The sequence below is a fragment of the Aphidius gifuensis genome, linkage group LG6 (assembly GCF_014905175.1).
Source record: "Aphidius gifuensis isolate YNYX2018 linkage group LG6, ASM1490517v1, whole genome shotgun sequence".
Taxonomy (NCBI): Eukaryota; Metazoa; Arthropoda; class Insecta; order Hymenoptera; family Braconidae; genus Aphidius; species Aphidius gifuensis.
Window position 1 is genome coordinate 17,440,229 of NC_057793.1, and position 24,316 is coordinate 17,464,544.

A 24,316-nucleotide genomic window follows, 5' to 3' on the forward strand; every position below is an offset into this window, starting at 1 on the left:
AATAAATGATGCAAAACCAAATTTTTGAAAGTTGTTAATTTTTTTAGAATTATCCTTCCTTCCTTCAAATATAAGATATAAAAAAAATAAATAAAGATTTAGTTTGTATAATAAAATAATAGAAACAAGTTTCAACAAGTTAAACATGTTTGAACAGGAAAAAAAAAAAATACTGACTAGATTTAATTGTTATAAAAATTGATGAATCATCTGACAACAATGGATTAAATTTTAGAAAATATACTGAAACATGTTCAAACAGGAATTATTAGCTTTTCTCAAAAGAATATTTTTCACATCTATTGTTATAAATTCCAGAAAAAAGATTAAAGGATTAAGAGATTAGAATAATAGAAAGTAAAAACTATTTTCTAAGAAGAAAAAAATTTTAGTCGGAATAAGCATCACCTGGTTTTCCTTCCCCCACATAATATCAACCAATCACAACGTTCCCCCACTCTTAAAAAACTTATAGTAGGGATAAGCATAACCTGTTTTTCCCTTCTCCCACAAAATATTAACCAATCACAACGTTCCCCCACTCTTAGTGGAAAGAGGAAAGGGAACTTTTTCGTTGGTGGGGGACCTGAGATTTAGTATATATTCTCGTGCACAGAGACTAAGCATCACTCATCGTTCAGTCCATCAGCTGTAGTGCGCCCAGTCTTAGAAACCAACAAGTAAGTTTAACCATATATTTATAAATTTTTATTAACTTATCAATACTTTCAATGTTTTTCAATTATGTATTTTGTTAACTAAAAAATAACTTTTCCATTTACAGATATTAAAAATGGGTTTTGCAAAAGCAAAAAAACTTCAAAAAGCTAACGAACGCAAATCATTGAAAGATTTGAAAAGAAAAGTAGTTTATAAAATTACTAAAGTAGCGAGATTTCCAACATCAAAGTATGGTTCAGCGCTAACAGTTAAAATCAACAATGAAAATTATGCATATCTACCAAAAAGATTTGCTACACATTTTAATCAAGATGATCAAGAATTTAAGGAGCTAGAAAATGCTGTCAAGAAAGGAACACTAACCATGGTTCTTGATGGTGAAAATAACCAAGATGTAATATTAGATGATAGTACATATGATCTACGTGATTTCGATGATGATGAGGAAATGTGAATAAATAAATAAATAAATACACTAAATCAAATTATTTTCGTTTGTTTTTTATTTAATTAAAACCATAGGTTACAATTAATTTATGTTAACTTATGTACTATTTCACTTATTGGTCTATATTCAATTATTTTATCATGTAAAATTAAGCAATATGCTGTCGTTCCTTGAGGAAAATTTTCTTTTGATTCAAATTCCAAGCGTACATCTACAGCACCAGTTTTCGAAAACTCATTTTGTTTACTACAATCAATAACAATTAATGGAGATTTTTTAATGAAATTATCTTTTGTTACTAAATCTATTTTTGAGCCATAGTAAGACTCTGCAAAATTAGCATACATATCATATAATAAAGCAAATTGATTTTTTTCAATATCAAGATTCAAATTCCCATATGGAAAAATATGAGAATTAAGATAAAGTTTAACATTTGTTATTTTACAATGATCAAAATGTGTTACATCTTTTTGCCAATCATTTTTTCTATTTGATTAAAAACCAAGAATAACATAACGTGGCTTTTCCAGTTGAGTTGCAGTTTTCACTGTCCATATATGATGAGTTGTTTGTGGCAGCAATCGATACTCATATAAGTCCCAACTTCTAAATCCAGAAGAAATGACAGGATCTTTTTGTATATATTTCATTATATCAATTTTATTTTTATTTGATAACATTATATATGGTACAAGCCATTCAATTTTTGTAAGTTTTAAATCAAATTCTGGCATATTCTCATTATCTCGTACGATCGCATTAATATTTGAACGTGATCGGATCATAATGAGTTCATGTTTCGCATTGACAATTATTTTTTGATAATCTTCAGCAAAGCCAAAAATCATATTTAATGGAACGCATATATCAAAATATCCATCATCATTTATCAATTTCATACCATTTTGATTTATCCACTCTGCATTTTCATAATTCATTCTTGAACTTAATGATAAATAATTTTTCATTGTAGATGTTATACCAACATTCTTTGATTTATCAATTAAAACTCCATTTAATTCATAACGCATTTCATCAAACAAAAAACACATAGCATTATTTACTAATGTTAAAGATAAAATATTAGCAAGTGGATCTTCTGCATTTGCAGCAGCACGTTGTTGCGTTAATTTTCACCATTAAGAATAATTGATTGACTGATGAGCATGTAGCTCATAGTTGGATATTTCATTGTTAAATTGAACTGGCGCGTTTATATCGAAAATATTTTCAACACTCATTTTTGACGTGTAAAACAATTAAGACAGGTAATATTTATCCAATTAAAGTTCCAAATTTTTTTTTTTACTTTCAGAGCTAGACTCTGCAGGTAATTTATATTTTTAGGTGTCAACTTCTTGACTACTCGATTCAGACTGACTAGAGGTGTCCATGATGTGCTGCTTTTATACGATGACCCACGTTTTATTGCGCGTGAATTAAAGCAAATTCCCATTCCTATGATTTTACATGTAACGTAATGGTTATTGTTTTACTACGAAAATTCACTAATTTACCGTTTTGATCAACAATTTTTAGTTGTAAATGATCAATGGTTTTAACAGTAATTGGTAAATAGATTGGATTAGCTGGTACTTCAATTATTTTATAACCAGGTGGTAAAGCAGGAAAGAAGTTATGTATTGTATGAACTTTTTGTTGATTCACGTAAGCTCTTGTTGTAATGTTGCACTCGATTCTCAATGTATTCACTTTTGAAATATTAACCTCGGTGTAAATCCTAGTAAACGTGCTGGTGATTTTGGTTTTACAAAATCAATATCTCTTTCACTTGTAATATATAAATGTAAAGTATTTTTATCATATGTAATTTTGATTCGATATTTTTCTAAGTAAGCAGCTAAATCATCTATTTCATAACTTCCAGTTGGTATTCCAATTTTATCATAACTGTCAAAATATAAAATTATATTATTTTCATGATCGATATTTGGCAATGAATTAAATGATAAAAATGAAATTAGTGCTAATGAATAATTTTATCACTTGATAATTGTATTGGTGGAAAGTAATCAGTTTTTAAGACTGAAGATTTACCTGTGAGAGTTAAAGTAAATGTATCGTTCATTCTCAAGGTCGATAAATAACTAATTGGAAATTTTCTTTTCCTTTGCTTTTATAGTTTTCCGGTGAGAAATGCGAGACATAAATGTCCACAGTTATACGTATTCCAATCTTGATAACGTTTATGATTATAATTGATGCTACCGATTGAGATGACTTACAAGATCTTTCGGTGGTTGTAAGTTGCCAAAACTATCAAAGTATATTGCTGGATTTTCATTGAGTTTTTTATATGCTACCCAATGTGTTCCAGGATTTCTTTTATAATCTAAATTAATGATTCCACACTCTCGTTTCCAAGGTCCATCTTTTAGCAGATCATTTCGCATAAAAACTTTACGAAAATTAACAATTTTTGATTGCTTAGCAAATTTTATTAAATCACCGTCAGTTAAAGCTCTTTGTGGTAGCATCAGTTGAAGTTTTTTGGAGACAGATAAAGTTACATACCGCTTTTATGTGGTGTTAAATAAAGTCCTTTTCCAATGGCGAACGATTTCATTATTTTATTATGTCGCTTATTTTCATTCAATTGTTCTTTACTTGTCTTTACTGCATTGATAGCTTTGATAACATCAGATGCTCCACCAACTCACCCACCTAATGCTGATATAGCTATGAAAATCGGGATTAAAAGTGGTAGTGCACCACCAATATGTTTAGCAACTGGTAAAACTCTAGGTACTGTAATAGCTTTCTCGCCACCATTTGTTTTGAAAGCTGCTCTCGCACCATTTATCGCTGATTTAATTGCAACTGATGAACTATTTCATTCGAGGGATCAAGAAAACTATTTGATCCCTTCATTGCTTTTTTTGCTGCTTGTACGATTTTTGAGAATGATATTTTCTTTTTTGTTGATTTCTTTTTTTTAACTGCACGTTTTTTATTTTTTATTAATTTTCCTCTAGTCTTTTTTTTTGATTTTTTTATTTTTCAATGAAGATAATGGTTTTTTTTTCTTCGTACATTTCTTTTTCTTTTTCTCAGTAACACAACCCATACCAAATTTCGATTTTACTTTCATTGCTCCAGTAACGAATGTAGCTGCTGCTCTCTCACTTAAACTTGCGTCTTTGAAAAAAATAAGTTTAGCTGCTTCACGAGCTAAAATATCATCTTGCCTTGATATCGTTGCGACTTTTCGATTAAACAATATCGTGGTTTTTACAAGCTGCGTCTAAAGGATTAATGCCCGGATCCTCTCTCGTAAACGTTTTTCTAATTTGGTACCTGGTCCGCAATATGAATAACCAAGTACATGGAGTTCGAATGGTAATTTGTTAATTATTTTATTGAGTATTCCTTTTCCACGACGTTTTTTGTTTTTTTGTCTTTTTTGATGGATGCTCAATCATAGTTTATGACAGACTGATTTTCTTTGGTATAAAACGGTTGGACTTATATGATTTGAGCTTAGTGCTCATTACGATAGAATACCGGAAACAAGCTCTAAAATTACCTGTTATAAACTTTGATATAATTACATCAAGAAGTGGTAATGGTTTAATAGAAAAACGTCATGGAGATTTACTACCAAATACAATAAGATGTGCGATAATTGGAGGAAGTAATTGTAGTAAAATGAACGTTTTAATGAGTTGAATTGTTGATCCAAATGATTTACGATTTGCAAATATTTATATTTATAGTAAATCATTATACCAACCAAAATATCAATATTCAGAAAAGTGACTAGAACCACTTGAAGAAATAAATTATTATAAATTTTCTGACAACGATCAAGTCGTACCAGTTGACGAAGCAAAACCAAATTCTTTGTTTATATTTGACGACGTTGCAACTGAAAAGCAGGACCATACTAAAGCATTTTTTTGTATGGGAAGACATAAAGCTGTTGATTCATTTTATTTATGTCAATCATATGCGCGAATACCTAAACATTTGATACGTGATAATATTAATTTTCTGATTATCTTTCCACAAGAAGATACGAATCTAAAGCATATACATCACGATCATGTTAACATTGATATGGAGTATAGTAAATTCCGTCAGATGTGTGTGGATTGTTGGAAAGAAAAATATTGCTTTCTGTGTATCGATAAAGATAGAGATATAGATAAAGGAAGATATAGAAAAAATTTTGACTGCTTCATAACTATAAATAACAAAACGATTTGTTAAATTTTCTTAGTTAATTGTAAAATCGCAAAGGATCAACATGCCTCTTTGTGAGCAAGAACTAGTTGATGAAACGAAATTTTTAAGTGAAATTGAAAAAGTGCAAGATGTTATTCGTAAAAAATATCAATTGATAAAATTAGGGAAAGAGAATATAACCGAAGCTGCGAATGAATATCTTAAACCTGTTGTTACACCGCTCAACAAATTAGCTGCACAACTACCAACAACAACAACGAACAATAAAACATCATTAATTGATGATAAATCATTTCCGGATGAAAAAAATACGAATGATAAAAAAAAAATAATAATTCAACACATGAGGACAATTATAGTACTTCTGATATTGAAGAATCAATTTATGAACAAGAAGGTGAATATGATACTGCTGATGAAGGTGAGGAAACATTTGTGGAAGAATCAAATAAGGATTTAATAGATGATTACTTAGAAGAAATCAATAGTATACAGTGGGATAAAGATTATGGTGTAAAAAAAGTGAAATCCAACTACAAAATTGGAAATGCCAAAATATTCTTTAACGATGATAAATTAAATATTTTTGATACATCTTACAAAATAACACCTGGATTAATGGAATTATTATTTATGAAGTCACCGGACAGAAGAACTATCACTGATATTGATGAAAAGAATTATAATGAAATTATTAATAATACAAACGCACATCATCAATACCACAGCTCTGATAAACCAATAAAAAGTCCAGCATCACAAAAATATATTGATTTTATTGCAACTCATAATAATAATGAACATTATGGTACTGGATTATTACCAACGGTTATGACTCTTAGAAAAAATAATCCAACTAGAGTCAATTATATTTACTGGGATAATCCGAATGAACTTGTTGATCGATTACGATTATTAGTAGCATCGAGAGCAGCTGGTAATCCGAATCATGATAATGAGATCATGTCAATTATTGAAGAGTTAAGAGAATGTGGAATAATATATTAATATAAAAAATCAGTCTGTATACATCTGTCAGTGAACTATGACAGATTATAAAAGAGACGTTGTGCGTGAGTTACACGCTCCTGCAAGAAAAAATTTTTTACGACGTAAAGTTGATATTCGTGATAAGGATGAAACGTGGCAAGCTGATCTTGTTGAAATGATTGAACATTCGAAGGTCAACTCTGGCTACAATTATTTTTTAACAGCCATTGATATTTTCTCAAAATTCAGCTGGGCTGTTGGACTTAAAAAGAAAACTGGAAAAGAGGTATCAGCAGCAATGGAATCAATATTCAAAAAAGGTCGAATATGCAAAAATCTTCATGTGGATCAAGGAAAAGAATTTTATAATTCAATATTCAAAACAATGTTAAAAAAATATAATGTTCATATGTATTCAACATTTACTCATTTAAAAGCATCAATAGTTGAACGGTTTAATAGAACACTAAAAAACAAAATGTTTTTTGAATTTAGCATGCAAGGAAATTATAAATGGTTGAAATTGCTGCCAGAATTATCTAAAAAATATAATAATACCAAACATCGCACAATTAAAATGAAACCAGTTCAAGTTGTTGGTAAAAATATTGAAATACTGAAACAGACTGTATTTAAAAGTTTAAATCATTGTCATGTTAAAATCAAATTTAAATTAAATCAACATGTAAGAATAAGTAAATATAAGCATGTCTTTGATAAAGGATATAAACCAAATTGGACAAACGAAATATTCACAATAACTAAAATTAATAAAACATCACCTTTAACGTATAAGCTTAAAGACTATCAAGAGAATCCAATACAAGGAAGCTTTTATACTGAAGAGCTACAAAAAGTTCGACATTCTAACATTTATTTGATTGAAAAAGTTTCAAAGAGACGTGGGAATAAGATGTATGTAAAATATTTTGGATTTGACAATAGTCATAATCAATGGATAGATAATCAATAAACAAATAAATAAAAAAGCAATGCGTATTTATTTTCTAACAATTATTTTTTATTATATACATTTATACAACTTTTATTTACATCATTCATATTTTCTTTTATATATACTTTTACTCAAACACATTCGTTCAACAGGTATGTAACCCCAAGGCAGAGTGTCAGTCTCACCATCAATTAGCTGTCGTTTATCATCTTGCCAACTGAGAGCAATTTTTTCAGTTGTTCTTGTCGTTACTTCATGTTTATGAGATCTTATAATATTTTGTGACTTTTTTAAAATAACATGATTAATTAAACAATTTTTATAATCATCAAAAGTTATTTGCCTTACAGTTGATCTTTTTACACCCTTTGCTCTCATATGAACACGTTTTTTTAATGAATTATTTTCATCCGCTATAACATATAAGTATAATTTACTTCGTAAACCAATAAATTCCTTCATTATTTTTCCATTATTTTCATCTTTCATAATACCAATAACTTTTTTATTTTTTAAAGGAATTCCATATTGATTATTATCTGGATAATCAGATGTATCAAATTTATTAGGATTATTACGTATCAAATCGTATGGATTATGACTAAATATGTGGTAAACAGCAGAATCAGTATCACCATATAAATACTTGACTTTATCTCCATATTCAGGTTTTATAAAATTGTAATGGAAATCATACATATATGTTTTTGACATTTCCAAAATAGAAAATCCAAGATAAATTGGTTTATCGAAAAGTATACTTGATGGTTTCATCTCAATTATAACAAGATCATCAATAATTAAATGACTATTGAAGTTTGGCTTTGAGATATAAAATCTTGCTCCACCTTTAACACCATATTTTTGCACAAGTTTTATTGATTTACGAGTTCTTACAGACTCTAGAGTTTTACCATAAATTGCATTGATGAATAAGTTTCTAAGATCTTTTTCAAATGCACTACGGGCATGTTTCCGTAACTCAGTATTAAGATCAATATACGGTTTAAGCCATGAACTTTGTTCAAATTTTAAAACACGATGAACTTTAGTAATAATCATCCCCAAAGAACAATATTGTTTCAAGTTCCTATAATGAATAACATAATTTTTTTTATTGTCTAGAGTTGCCAGTAGTTTTGGAGTTTTACTGGTTTCTAGAGGTGGTTTTTCGCGTACTGGTGCTAACGGAAAATCTTTATGATGATGATGCAAACTTGCAGGATAATCTCAATCAACTCCAAGAATGTATCCACATTTCGAATTATCAGCAATTGAATTCAATGTTGATATATCAAAGTTATCAATCCATTGAAATTTACATGTTGGAAGATATTCCCTCATTGCAGCTCCATACATATTGTTCAAATCAAAATACATTAAAAATGACTCTTCTTCTTCAATATTATATTCACTGCCCATATATCGATTGTTAGCTCTTCCATATCGATTTGAGACTTGTGATAAACCACCTCTTATGCCTTGCTCAACAAACAACATCATTTCAGGATCTGTTAACAATTCTAGTTCAATCTGAGTATATCTCAACATTGTACTAAAACTAAGTCCAGGTAGTGTATAATAATGTGCTGGATCTAACTTATATGTATTTAAACAATCAGCTCTGAAGCTTTCAAAAACATCAGCTAAAAGAGCAACATCAGTCTGTGAATATAAATCAGAATATTCTCCCAAGGTCTTTATATTAAACTTTTGCCAAACATTTAGAGCATGTGCATATGCTTCATCTGAGATATTTTCTTCATTTAATTTCGAATAAAATTGATCTTTCGATGGAAGTGTTGTATCATCAAATTTTTCCCATTTATCAAGATAATCATATGGAAATACTCCCTTCTTTGTAATTAATTTGAATTCATCATCATTTTTACAGACTTTTTGTTATTGATTTTTTATTATCATCTAAATTATTTGATAATGAATCTATGGAACTAGCCATGAATCTATATGAGTCGATGAATCTGAATTTTATTCGGGTACCTTTGACAGATTTTGTGAATGAAATATACCTTTCTTTCTTGATTCCAAGTATATCAATTTTACCTCGGAACTGGTTTTTCAGTTTTTTAATGATGAAATGTGCATCATAGCCTGTGAGATTGTGAAATACTACAGGAATGATACATGAATCTTGATAATTTATATTGCATATTTGATGGGTGGCACCTCGGTATTCTGAGGTCCAATGAGAATGATCTCTTACTCTTACGTCATTTTTCGTGAAATTTTTATCACAAATATGACATTTTTTAGTATTCAAAAATTGTAATTCTTCATCTCGGGTAAGAGACATTGGTTTAATATCATCTATTATTTTATTGACTTGATGAGCTATTTGTTCAAGCTCTGTAATAAACCATTCAATTGAATTTTTACCTCTTTGAAGATTGAACTTGAAAAGTGAGTCATCATAACTACACTTTAAATAATATGCTGCACTACTTGGAACATGTTTTTGATAAATTTGATTTTTTTCATGTTCTTCACTCTGCACTTTTTCTAATAAACACTCTAAATCACCATAAATTATAAACGGTACGGTTAATTGATGTTTATAGTTTATAAATTTCAGAATATTATTTTTTGCAGTTGGTAATAACATTGCACTTTTACATTTTTCAATACATTGTTTTTCATGATTATCGCGTGATTGTTGACAATGAAAATAACATAAGCAACGATCACAAATTATTTTTCTCCCATCGTGTTTAGAAATCTGTGCACTCACTAATCTTGATAAGTTTTTAATCCAAGCGAAATGATATTGTGATAAATTTTTTTGTGAATTGAAGTCATCAACAACAACATCATCATCATCATCATCATCATCATCATCATCTTCTATTTCTCTTTTGACCATTAAAAGATGAATCGTTTCATGATTTGATTCATTTTTGCTAATATAATATGGCACAACCCTTTCTTTTCTACGTTTTTTATTTTTTTTCTCATCATCATCATCATCACTATCATCGTCATCATCATCATCATTCTCTATCCCATAAATATTAATTTTCAACTTGTTTTGTTTTTCAAAAATTTTGATTTTTTCCCATGTTATTGGAAAAGTTATTCCACTGCAATTTAATTTATCAAAATGCTTTTTGTATTGACTCGCACGCTCACCATTATTTGGCACTTTGTATAAACATGCCAAAACTGACCAAATAAAACAAAAATTATCAGAATTTTTAACGTTCACAACTGAATGAGTTTTAATTATCCACGATGGCATTTAGACGAAAGATGAATTACCACCTTGCAGTGGTATGTAATCATTTATTTGGATTTCGAGATGAAGAATTTCCAGCAGTTTCCAACCGGATCCTTTTAATTCAGCTTCCTCAACATCTTCTATAAAATGTTCAAAATTATTTTTAAATAATTGGTTTAGATCTGATGATTGTAAAACCTCAAAACTACCTTCACTGAAATATTTTGTTTCAACTTCCACGCTATTATCAGATAGTTTTTTAATCTCATAGTTCAATGCAGTATTGACTTTGAGTGCATTTTTATCTTGCAAAATAAGAGCTATTTGACTAATTAACATTTTTTTAGCATCCGAAAGGAAGTTTTTTACATCTTTATGTTTTAAATTAATTATAACGCTGGTTTTCATCCTGTTTCTAAATACATTTTCTAAGTCTTGCCATTCGAAGTAATTTTTAGCAGTATCATTAGATACATTAACTGTTGCAGATGCACCTGCACCTTGTACTTGCAAACTTTCTAATTGCGATGAAAAACGTGTCAGCATTATGACTGTCGTCTGAGTCATTTTTCTATAAGCAGTTGGCAAACTTCGAAGTGATTGATTGAAATTTGTAATATGTCTACGTAATGAAACAATTGTAGAACGGACTCGATCAGGATTTGGGTCCTGTTGTAAAAGTTCAACTGTTTTTCGATATTCCTCTCGGAGCATTCTCTGTGGTTTGGTTGGATCCATTTTATTAATAATTGTTTGGTTGACCTAAAAAATTAAAAATAATTACTTTTTTATAGAAATATTGACCTAGTGCAAAAAATATTAATGTTAACGATAGCTGGTGAAAATCTAAGGATAATTGAGTCAAAAAAATCAAAAAATATTTAAGGATTGCAAAGATATTGATGGATTACTAAAATTTTAGAGGTTATGTTACTTTTTTAAAGAAATATTGACCTGGTGCAAAAAATATTGATGTTAAACGATAGCTGGTGAAAATCTTAGGATAATTAATTAAAAACATGTCAAAAATATTCAAGGATTGCAAAGATATTGATGGATTACTAAAATTTTAGAGGTTATGTTACTTTTCTAAAGAAATATTGACCTGGTGCAAAAAATATTGATGTTAAACGATAGCTGGTGAAAATCTAAGGAAAATTGATTAAAAACATGTTAAAAATATTCAAGGATGGCTGAGATATTGATGGATTACTAAAAATTTGGAGGTTATGTTACTTTTTTAGAAAAATAATGACCTGGTGCAAAAAATATTGATGTTAAACGACAGCTAATGAAAATCTAAGGAAAATCGATTAAAAACATGTTAAAAATATTCAAGGATGGCTGAGATATTGATGGATTACTAAAAATTTGAAGGTTATATTACTTGTTTAGAGAAATAATGACCTGGTGCAAAAAATATTAATGTCAAACGATAGCTGGTAAAAATCTAAGGAAAATTGATCACACAAAAAACAAAAATAAATTTTTGTACAAAAAGGAGAGTCAAGTATTCGAAATTAATTTTTATTTTTTTTTTTTAAACATACAAAAAAAGAGGATATCAAAAAAGTCAAGTACAAAAGTACATATTTCTTTACAAATCATTGACCTATATGAATAGTCTTAACTTTTGACAAAATTTTATACTTGACCCCGCCCGGTTCTTCCCAAATAAAATTTTAAGCCTACACACTTTTATAATTGTTTATAATATATATTGACGACGACATTAATGATGTTGTTGCTCTACGATTTCACTGGATTTTCCCTTGTAAGGTGGTGTGTCCACAAGCTAGATTATTCATGCAAGTTCTAGTAGAAAGAATTCATATCACTAGGTAATTACTATTATATTTTACCTAGATATTACTGAATATATTTTGGTCATATCTAGTGACTAGTGATGCTAGATTTTGCATTGAATTTAGAAGTCTAGCATGTAAACACACCGCTTTATACTGACCAGTGTTGGTAAGTATGATACTGGTGTATCATCATACATACATCTGTAGTTTCATACACATTAGAAATGCCCCCTCATTTTACTTTCAGAACTATTTTACTGACGTCATTTTTTGGCTGATCACGAACAATTGGAGAAAAATTTTTTTTAAACATTTCTCCGTATGGTTTAATTTGCGAGAGATTCAGACTAATTATGGAGAAAATCGAAGTATACGTGGAGAAATATTATCACCAGTAGTTAGCTAAGTATGATAGTTCAGTATTATATACATATTTTTCATATGCGTGTTAATTAATTTGATACAGTTAAATTACTTCTATCTTTCACTTTTTATTGAGCCTACATTTGTGTGAAAGACTTAAAATTTTATTTGGGAAGAACCGGGCGGGGTCAAGTATAAAATTTTGTCAAAAGTTAAGACTATTCATATGGGTCAATGATTTGTAAAGAAATATGTACTTTTGTACTTGACTTTTTTGATATCCTCTTTTTTTGTATGTTTAAAAAAAAAAAATAAAAATTAATTTCGAATACTTGACTCTCCTTTTTGTACAAAAATTTATTTTTGTTTTTTGTGTGATATCATATCTTTTTGTAAAGTCTTTTAATCGTTCACAAATAAAAAATAACAACCTATCATACTTCCAGATCGTGAATCGTTATTTAAAATTTATTTAGTGAGCTTTGTACCCTTTTGAGTACGTTCTAAAAATAAAATATAAGAATTTTTTGCATTTCTTGGCCAAGATTCATTGGTAACAAACTGATCATCAATTTTTATCCAACGATTTTTATTACGGATATAACTTATGAAATGTTGGTTTGATCTACCGCTATCAGTGAATATAGCGTAATTAACTTTATATATAGATTTACAAATTTCTACTTTAGATGTGGGTATCCCTTTTATCGAACAATAATTGTTTTGCAATCGACCATTTTGATTCATTGACAAAGAGTTGACCTTTAAAACAACAACATCATTTGTCTTAAGAATTTCTAATTTTCTAAAAATTTTCGTTGAAGTTAAACAATCTAGACATGTACCAGTTCCTTCGTGCCACAATGAGAACGATTGATTTATAAGTTCTTGTAATGTGAAAGTGTTATTTCCATTTGGTATTAAAAGATTTATAATGTACTGGTTTGACAATGAGACATTTACGTATGAACAGGATTCACATTTTTCTAAATACTTTTCTTCATGGCCTAAATGCTTGGTAAGAACATGATCTTTTGTACAGAGTGCTGTTAAAAATTTAGCAGGATCATCTTCGTTATTATGGTTGCACGCTTCACCAACAAATGTTTTAATTTCATCTGCTGAAGAAGTCATTTTTGAAATGTACTCATTGAAAAATTTAGCTACTACCGAATGGTGTGAGTTGCTCATGTTTTTTAATGACTCATTTATAACTTCTGAGTGTAATATACATTGCATCACAGAGTTTACATAGCTCGATGAACCATTATCATTAGATAATCCATGTACATTAGACAGCGTGTCGATAACTTTGGATTTTTTTTCACATTCTATATCAACCAAAAATGATTTGAAACACCACTTGGTATCAAAATTTTTCGGAAAACTTCTATTCGAAATTGGAATTTCTTTCAAATCAGGTTTATAAATTTTCCGCAAACGATTGTATTCTTCGATTGCTTGACTTGCTATTGCTTTTGATGGGTCAAAATTTATTAAATGCAAACCATTTAATGTTGTAACTCGCGAAAGTGCAACGTAAGTCATACCTTTGGCAAAAGACTTTTCACCGACGTCAACAATAGCGCACTCTAAACTAACTCCCTGAGATTTATGTATTGTCATTGCGTAACTAACACAAATAGGAAATTGTGAACGTATTACGAACACTCCATCAGACAACTGGAATTTCACATCTATTCTTTCAACTATACAATCATGGTCTCCTTTAGTTAATTTAACGACAATTGATTGCAAGTTTTTACCATCCATACTCTTTGAAACAGATACAACTGTACCAAGTGCACCATTGACCATGCCTAATGTGTAGTCAATATTTCGCCTAATCATGATTTTTGCACCGATTTTAATTGTTATATTTTTTGCTAAACCAGCTGATCGACTAGCATCATATTCATTGTTAGCTAAGTCTTTTTCTGCATTTTTTCGATAAATAGGCTTACAATCGATGGTATCATTTGCACAGAGATTATATACTTCTTGTGTTTTTATTTTGTCTAACATAGCAGAATTTATTGCATCACACATTTCATTAGTTGGTAACAAGCATACAGCAGATGAAGGCAATTTTTGTATATAATTACACAGTTCATCGAGTCTGTCACCAACAGGGAATATATCTAAATTTATATTCCGAGTGCTTAACAGCTGAACATCTTCTTTCGTCATAGATCCAACTCTCAATCGAGACAAAAGTTTCCCATAGGCATCATCATTTCGCTGACGCATATTTATAGTAAGTTCATCATATTCAACCAATTGTTTCCAAATATTAAAATGTCCCATAGATTCAAGACATTTTTTCATATCATCGGATGATAAATCCATGTAAACTGCGTCTTGAGCAACTGGCATAAGTTGCATTAGATCTCCAAAAAATAGGATATGTTTTTTACCGAACCATCCATTCAATTCATCAGAAGTATTAAAAATTTCATTCAATCTGCGATTTACATACATTAACGTAACATTAGAAACCATTGAAATTTCGTCAACAATCACTAGTGCAATGTCTCTTAACTGTTCACGTAATACCTTAAGAGCACCGTCAGATAAAGCCATGTACTTTGGTGTACCTCCATGCTGAACCGGCAGTGAAAAAATTCTATGCAGCGTCATACCGTTAATACCAAATGCAGCAAGGCCTGTAGGAGCGGCAATTGCAATTTGACGATTTAATGTTTTTCGAATCCAAGTTTTAATAACGTAGATTAGAAAGCTTTTACCTGTTCCACCTTCTCCACTAATATAAATTTTTAAAGGTTCATCTTTATCATCCGTAAAAACATCAGTCACTTTCTGGAAGACTCTTAGCTGATCAGCATTCAACTCGCTGATCAGTTCATCTAAATCAACTTCTTCTTCTGCATCTGCATTACCAATATCTTTAAAATCTTTCATCGCTTCACCAGCAGCTTTTTCCGTAATACCATCATTTATTGGATCTTCTAGTTGATCCTCAGGTTTATTTCCGATAATTTCATTTTCTTTTTCTTCAATTAGTTTTTGCATATGATCTAATCCTTCTTGAAAATCATCTAGACGCTTGTAATAATTACACGCTTCTTGAAGTTCTTTTTTTTTAGCATTAAATGAATCAGCGAATGTCTCAAAACCATCTTTCAATTCATCAGTGTTTCTCCAAGGTTTAAATAAAAATAGTAATGAAAAGTAAAAGTCTTCAGGGTGGGTTTTTATATTGTATATCCAATGATGGATTAAATAGCCTCGAGATCGTTTTTTGACCCATAATATAGGGTTCCCTTGATCATTTATTTTGAGTGTAAAAAAAATGAATTGACGCATAGAAGGACGTCGGAGTTAACTTGATGAAACTTAGAAAAAATAAGAAGCCCTGTGGTCTAGTGGTCAAGGCGTTTGCCCGGAAAGCAAAAGACCCGGGTTCGATTCCCGGCGGGGAACTTCGTTATTTTTTCTAAGTTTCTGGTTTTTTTTTTTTTCAAACTAATGACACGCAAAATCGTGAAGCGTTCCACATTTTTTTGAAAAAACCGAAACAGAAAAATAACGAAGTTCCCCGCCGGGGTCTTCGAGCTAACCAAAGCTCTTAGCCTACAAAGTTTATCAAGTACTCCGGCATCACTCTATCACGTCAATTCGACCCGAAAAAACCAGAAACCAGAAGTATTAACTCGACTTTATCCGACACAGGCTCAGATCTAACAACGTCCCACTCTTTGCAAAACTCATATAGACAAAGATTTTCCAAAACAACAGGACGTGAAGGATAATGGTCATCAATTAAAGACGGGGCAAAAATATCGGTTGAATCTTCATCCAATGTTTTAATTTCCTCAAACGGTTTTACTTTACGCCCTCTAATTTGTCTCACATTCAACCATTTTATTGTTGTATTACTATCAGTTCCACTCAAAGAAGTTCCTAATAATGTATCTGCTGCTTCAAGAGCTCCAATTTCTCTATTATTTAAACTTTGAAAAGCAAAATTCCATAATCTGGTGAGCAATGGTGCTGTGGAGTTAATATCATTGACCATCGCTTGAGTTTTTGATCGCTCATGTTTCGTTATATATTTTGTAACATACCCTGTTAGGGCTGAGGAAGTTTCACCTACATATTGAATATCCACATTCCCTTCCCAAACTGAAAGAATAACAGGATTATAATCATTAATATTCCCTTCATCTTCGGTTCTAGGGAGATCATATAGTTTATTCTTAGACCGTGAATGTCTGTGATTTGCGATTGCGATTGCTGGATCACGTAAGACAAATGTCTCGGTAACAGGTCTAGGAAATCCAAATCGACAGCGTTTAATCGTTTTTCCGTATTTATTTTTTGATGACCTCATACAATAACCATTATGATGATGATTTTGATGAGTCGTTACCCTACGATGCAATAATGGTGCCAAATTTTTATTTGGTATTTTGCAAGTCACATATTTTTGAATAAACTCAACTATTTCTTCAATTTCGTTTGCACCTATCATAGGCGCATTATCAACCCATAATAATATATGGAAATGTTGAATACCACGGCCTTGATATTCCCGTCGCCAAAAATGATGATTAATTTTTCCAAGTGGATTACTTTCTGAGTTAAGGAAATCTAACATGGCATGAAATTTTTGATCCATGTAGCGAGAAACTGACACAGGATCTGCAGCAATTACTTGACCCGGTAACATCTTGTCTAAGAATGGAGCATTAATTTCACGAACATATTGAATCAAATCATCACATAAATACTCTGCTGGACTTAGAGTAAGAAACCATGTAGCTGGACCATATTCTCTTATCATACACCTAAGATTATTTCTTGGCTTTTTCCAAAATTGTTCTGTGTTTGGGAGACGCTCAAATATAGAGCTTAACTCACTTTCTAACAGACCCTCACTTAATTTGTTTAAATAATTTTTTACAGTATAACTGTCACGTGGATTTGTAACATTTAACATGTGATAAATTCCTGACTTTAATTTTCGAATACTATCATTTTGTAATAAATAAAATATATATTGCTGGTCTAGTCTGAATCGTGGCTTAAGGGAACAGAGTTTTTGCTTTATAAAATCATGATCGCGAACCTGCTTAGCTCGGTCTTGGCACTGTCCATTTATCCCTCGAGGATATAGGTTTGGAAAGCACTGCAAATCTAAAGTTTTTACTCGTGAATCCAATGAATCGTCTTGAATTTTCAACATTTGATAAATGTCTGTAGCTGTTTGATTTATTCGTTTATCGTACAAAGGATATATTGTATATTGTTCGTAGTTTAATTCTGAATGATCTATTTGAGTAAGCATAGCTCGTTTCTTCAAATTCTCTGTTTCATTTTTATCCTCTGCATTCAGATCTGGCTTAAAATTTTTATTTGCATACTCGGTGATAATTTTTTCAATTTTCTTACCAGAAATAAGTGCACCTAGGCTTTCATTATCAGTTTCGTCATCATTGGAACTATGTTGAGTTTTTATAGCAGTTTTATCATTCTGACCACAATCATAGGCGTTCGCTAAAAGAAGGAGTTCATCATTATCATTTTCTAAGTATTTTGATAAACTATGATTAGAGTGTATTATTTCATCTTGTTCAGATTTTGTTTTGCTGTCATTGATATAAGCACTTTTAGAACACTGAAAAGCACCTTGTTTATCTAGACTATAATCCTGTGAAACATCACTGGCAGTTGATGCTGTTTTTCCACTTTTAGAACTTTTAGAACTTTTAGAATATGTAGAACATGTAGAAGACTGGGAATTTTGTTTAGGTACACGTTAACTAGAACTATGTAAAATATCACTGACAGTTAATGTAGTTTCTACACTGTCAAGAGATTGAGAATTTTGTTTAGGTACACGTTGACTAGAACTATGTAAAATATCACTGACAGTTAATGTAGTTTCTACACTGTCAAGAGATTGAGAATTTTGCTCAGCTACATGTTGGCTAGAGCTTTGTAAAACATCACTGGCAGTTAATGTAGTTTCTCTACTTTTAGAACTTTGAATGAAAGCATTAGCTCCAGCTGGATTTTCGATATTATTTTTTTCAGTACTAGTATTGTTTTCTAATGCTTCTTCATTATTTTCGAAGTTTTCTGAGACATTCGTTTCAACAAAATATTCAACATCCTTTTTTTCTACATGTTGGCTAGAGCTTTGTAAAACATCACTGGCAGTTGATGCTGTTTTTCCACTTTTAGAACTTTTAGAACTTTTAGAACACGTAGAACATGTAGAACATGTAGAAGACTGGGAATTTTGTTTAGGTACACGTTGACTAGAACTATGTAAAATATCACTGACTGATAGTGTAGTTTCTACACTGTCAAGAGATTGAGAATTTTGTTTAGGTACACGTTGACTAGAACTATGTAAAATATCACTGACAGTTAATGTAGTTTCTACACTGTCAAGAGATTGAGAATTTTGCTCAGCTACATGTTGACTAGAGCTTTGTAAAACATCACTGGCAGTTAATGTAGTTTCTCTACTTTTAGAACTTTGAATGAAAGCATTAGCTCCAGCTGGATTTTCGATATTATTTTTTTCAGTACTAGTATTGTTTTCTAATGCTTCTTCATTATTTTCGAAGTTTTCTGAGACATTCGTTTCAACAAAATATTCAACATCCTTTTTTTCTACATGTTGGCTAGAGCTTTGTAAAACATCACTGGCAGTTAATGTTGTTTCTCTACTTTTAGAACTTCGGATGAGAGCATTAGCTTCAGCTGGATTTTCGATATTATTTTTTTCAGTACTAGTATTGTTTTCTAATGCTTCTTCATTATTTTCAAAGTTTTCTGAGACATTCGTTTCAACAAAATATTCAACATCCTTTTTTTCTAAATATTGAATTAACTCTTCAGCAGATTCTGGCAATACAATGTCTTTATATAATAGATTGTTTAAACGTAACCATTGTAAAGCTTTGAATACTTTTTCTAAATTTACTAAATTTTGCCAAACAATTTTAGCTTTTGTAGGAATACTTCGTACTAGTATATATAGCTCATGGTTTGTATTGATTGGGTCGAATTTTGAAGCTAGTTTTCCCAAAGTTTCTGAAAGTGGTAGAGGTAAATGAAAACACTGCCCCTTAGATATTTGATATCTTGAAGAATGTGGCATATCTTTTTTTTGTACAGTCCCAGCTCTTTGAACTACTTGAAAAGCTTTTGCTTGTTGAATCAACATTACTTCATAGTTTGATAACTCTCTAATTTCTTCGGGAACATTACCGTCCTGTAAATTGTTCAGTATACATGTTGGAGGAATATCTGATTTTCGGAAATATTTTAGACAATTATCACAAATATAATCGCTATCTTTTTCATCAGGATGATTGATGAAGAATTCTTCCAACTGATCCCAGTATGGATTTACAATTGGCAAATAAAAATTATTGATATTCTTTAAGGAACGTTCAAAAAGTAATCGTTGGCAAGATCTACAATGATTTCTAGGTAAATCCATCATTTTTTTTGTGTAAATTTTGAACGCTGCACTATTCTCTGCAATAATCGAATCTTCAGTCAAGCAATCCATCTCATGACTTGTGCTAAATTCTACATTTTGTTTTTTCATTTCGTTTTCAACTTCTAATAATGATTTTATATTTGACATATCTAAATCATGGCTCAATTTCAGTAATTTTCTATAATATTCATTTAATCTGTATAAACATCGTAACATTGACCTTATTGATGAGAAATGAGGTGATAAAAGATGCAGCGAGAAGCTGATTGATTTACATGGATATTCACTGCTATAACAGCTAAATGAATGACCTAACTTATCTTCTGAATGCGTAATAAAACATTGTTGTAGAAATTTTGGACAACTTGACAACGTCTGAGTTACTAAAATTTGGAGAAAATTTTTATAGAGATTAAAAAGTTTTTGGTCTTTCAATACTGTGCAAATCGAATCACAGCTCCAAAATTTTACACCCTTTTTATTTGTGTCAATTGGTAATATATTGACTGCTTGACCTTGTGGGTTTATAACAAAAGTCTCTGAAAACTTTTTTTGCTTTTTGATTTCCATTATCATTTCATTGTGTTCGTCGTCTTCATGCCTTCTTTTTACTGATATAGCATTTACTTGTTTTGGTTTTTCTGATTCATAATTAAAATTGTATGATCGATCATAAAAATATGGTTCAGAAGATGAGGTATGCTTTGAGTCTCCACATAAATTCTCAATGTCAGAATCATCAATCATATTTTTTAAACGTGAATCTGCCATTTTTATCATTCTTTGAAGAGTTTTAAATTGGACAGAATAATAATTTTTCCTTGCTTGCATACACCACTTGACCATTTTTTCAGCTCTGAGCCTGGCTTCTGTTTCGTTTGTAAGATTGTCGATAGACTCAACCAGAATTTCATATGTAAGATTTTGAATATATATTTCTATTGAAGATTTAAACGGAACATATGTATTATCGTCTTTTGGTAGCTCACTTTTCAAGATTTGAGGCTGTTTCGATACGTTTTTTTTTTTACTTTGAATCGTCGCTGTTTGAGCATTGTTGTCTAAGCGTGTTCGTTCCAAATATGCTTTATGTTCTTTTTTTACTATCTCTTCCAGTGGTAGTGGAAGTGGTGGATCGCTATGCTTAGTCATCGGAAAAGGAGTTATTATCTGGGTTTCAAACATATTGAGCAAATGCTTTCTCAAATTGTCATACTCGTATTCAATAGTTTCAGGTTTATGACGAAATAATAAAGAAACTCCAAATGCAATAGCCAGCACACCACAATCATCAGCATTTTGTTGTTGATGAACTCTTGGAAACCGCACATTGTTCTGTTCAACTGAATAAAATGGAAATAAACGTTGTAAATACATTTGATAATCATTATGGAGTATATGAATTTTTAATGAATCATAAATATGAATATTTTTACCATCGTAATAACTGCAAACCCAGTGATCAGTCATTGGGCCAGAAGCGCCTCTGCTATGGAGGATTTGTATATGTTTTTTAGTTTTTGGAATGGCTTGAATTTTATCTAAGTTTTGGATATATAAAGTATCTTGCGGTACATAATCAGAACAACCAGATAGCAACTTTCCGAAGAACAGCATGTCGTCTCCATTTAATCTTTGATTCCCTCCAATTCTATTTTTAGATTCTTCTGAAATACTTGGAACCTGTATAACCTTTCGTTTACAAATGCGCTTTTGGCCACAATCATATCCTTTAGTATTTAACAAAACGTCACCATTAGTTGGGCATTTTCTTTTAGGAGTTTGAATATTTGGCAGAAAAGTAGGTACTTTGATATTTTTTTTCTCAAAAGTATTCTCGTCATCTCTCAGCCTATTATTAGTTGAACTATGAATATTTGATCGAGGAAAAGGTAAGATATCGCGAAGTTCAAACATTGATAATAAATGGGCACGCATGTCTTGAACTTTATATGGCCTATATGTAGTCATTTCGGGGTTTTCGCCTAATGCAAGAGTTACTGCATTTGCAATAGCAAATACTCCACAATCATAACTGTTAGTTTGTTTCTGTACTCTGTGAAATTCTACAGTTTCTTCATCAAATGCATTGCCATATAACATCCGCAACTTTTTTATAATTTGTTTATTATCTAGATTTGAAATGTTTAAGGAATCATAAATATGAATTAAATCGCCATCATAATAACTGCATATCCAATGACCACCAATCATTTTATATGCATCCGGATGAGAAATATCTTCAGCTGCTGTATGTAAAATTTGAATATGTTTACTATTAGCCGGTATTTGGACTGCGAGATCAGCATGTTGGAGCTCCCAACAGCGTATAAACTCATAATTTAATTTTTCATGCAATAAATTGGCGAAAAAGTCTATTTCTTCATCTCTCAGCAATGAATCAGAATTTAAAATGATTCTACGATCGAATTCGAATTGATCAAATTCAGACATTTTTTTTCTAGTTATAAAATCTAGTAATAAAAATTATATGTAAATAAAAAGAACCACGACTCAAAATTTTTATAAATTGAGACGTTTTGAAATATACTCTTGCCAGGGAAATAAATCCTTCTAAAAAGAGAAAAAACTCCTGACGAGGTTATTAAGACTTTCTCGAAAGAAGAAAAAATACTCTTGTCAGGGAAATAAATCCTTCTAAAGAGAGAAAAAAACTCCTGACAAGGTCAATAAACCTTTCTCGAAAGAAGAAAAAATACTCTTGTCAAGGAAATGAGTTCTTCTGAAAAGAGAAAAAACTCTTGACAAGGTCAATAAACCTTTCTCGAAAGAAGAAAAATTACTCTTGTCAAGGAAATGAATTCTTCTGGAAAGAGAAAAAACTCTTGACAAGGCCAATAATACTTTCTCGAAAGAAGAAAAAATACTCTTATCAAGGAAATGAATTCTTCTAGAAAGAGAAAAAACTCTTGACAAGGCCAATAATACTTTCTCGAAAGAAGTAAAGTCCTGAAATATAATATAAAGAAAGGAAGAAGGTAAAAGGGACAAAAAAAAGATAGGTTAGGTAAACGTCAAACGAGGAATAATTTACAAAAAAAAAATAGCGGTCATCAAAATTAAATTGAAAAGTTTTTAACATAAAATAATATTTTGATAGATGAATATGAATCACTTTAATATATTTGAACTATTTTAGAAACAATAAAACACATTAAATATCACACACAAATGTCAAAACTTTGTCTCGAGTGCGACAACATTTATGTCAGTGGCGACAAGGAAAAAGGGTGTGGTCCGATTGACAAACGTCAGGGTTAGGAAAGTATCATACAGCTGTATTATACGTAGGAATCGTACACGTATCATACATCATGGCTTGTATTTAAGATAAATCATTTGTAACACCTCTCAGAGGTCAACTTTTTTTCAATTAATAATTAAATAAATATTTTAAATTAACCTCTTGGGTGCATTCCTTTAATAAAATTTTTTCGCCTCTCTGCAATTTTACCTTATAACACCCTATAATACTGACCAAAATTTTATAGGAAAAAGCTGTTTCTTGTAGTGGCAGTACTGCAGTCCAATTCACAGGGCAAATTTTATACAATTTAGGGCTTTTTTTTGCCGGTGATGGCGCTTGTAAAATTTTTTTTATATAGATTTCACATACAAAAGTTCTGCAAGCGCCGCCAGTGGAGGAAAAAAGCCCTCAATTGTAATGCCCTGTGAATTGGACTGCTGGCACATGGCATTTTTTTTTTTTTTTGGCTCGAATTATTGAAGAAATAACCTGAATGACTGTTTAATGTTCATATCAAACTGAAATAAATAGAAAATAGACTTGTTGTACTTGCTTGTTATTGTCACATAGGTGGTACAAAGGATTATCGTAAAAGTTTAAAGTCTGGATAATTACATAGAGGATTTTGTCACTTTTGTCATTTTTTCTGTGACTAGCCTTTAGTCAGTATTACAGGGCGAAATTGCAGAGCGAAAAAAATTTTTTATTAAAGGAATGCACCCCCTCATTTCTTCAATAAAAATTTTTTTTTCGCTCTGCAATATCGCCCTGTAATACCGACAAATAGCTAGAAACAGAAACAACGACAAAAGTGATAAAATTCTCTATGTAATATCCCAGACTTTACTAATGTCTTTGATATAAACATTA

General features: G+C 30.7%; 1 non-coding gene across 1 annotated transcript; it reads left to right on the forward strand.

The window, feature by feature from the left end:
* The first annotated feature begins 16,064 nt into the window (after positions 1–16,064).
* Positions 16,065–16,138, forward strand: Trnas-gga. The gene has a single exon. It is a non-coding gene; the product is annotated as a tRNA-Ser (tRNA).
* Positions 16,139–24,316: the final 8,178 nt, after the last annotated feature.